The following is a 301-nucleotide window of genomic DNA, read 5'->3' on the forward strand; positions in this document are numbered from 1 at the left end:
GACTGCGCGCCGGGCGCCCGGCTGCTGTCACCTCCCCTGAGGCGAAGCCCGAGCCTACGAGAGGGCGTCGGTGTTTGTCAAGTGCAGGTGACGAGGGAGCTTAGTCTGCGTTTCCGCCTTTGTGCCCCACGCACCCCTGAGCGGTTCTCACACTGCAGCCTCTGACGCGGCATCTTCCGTGGCCCCTCCTGCTGGGTGGCGGCGCCCCTCCTGTGGTGGAATCTGGTCTCCATCAGCGGGAAGAGCCCAGAGATGTTGGAAGGCGGGAGGGTTGTTCCCCACGACGGGGGGGGGGGGGCGG

At 68.1% G+C, this 301-nt stretch overlaps 1 protein-coding gene across 1 annotated transcript in view; it reads left to right on the top strand.

Annotated features, from left to right (window-relative positions):
* The window catches only part of PLCXD1 (phosphatidylinositol specific phospholipase C X domain containing 1), a 17674-nt gene that overhangs the window by 11816 nt on the left and 5557 nt on the right, over positions 1 to 301 (top strand). The gene's annotated exons all lie outside the window — the stretch shown is intronic.

The sequence above is a fragment of the Crocuta crocuta genome, unplaced genomic scaffold (genome assembly GCF_008692635.1).
Source record: "Crocuta crocuta isolate KB4526 unplaced genomic scaffold, BGI_CrCroc_1.0 scaffold221, whole genome shotgun sequence".
Taxonomy (NCBI): domain Eukaryota; kingdom Metazoa; phylum Chordata; class Mammalia; order Carnivora; family Hyaenidae; genus Crocuta; species Crocuta crocuta.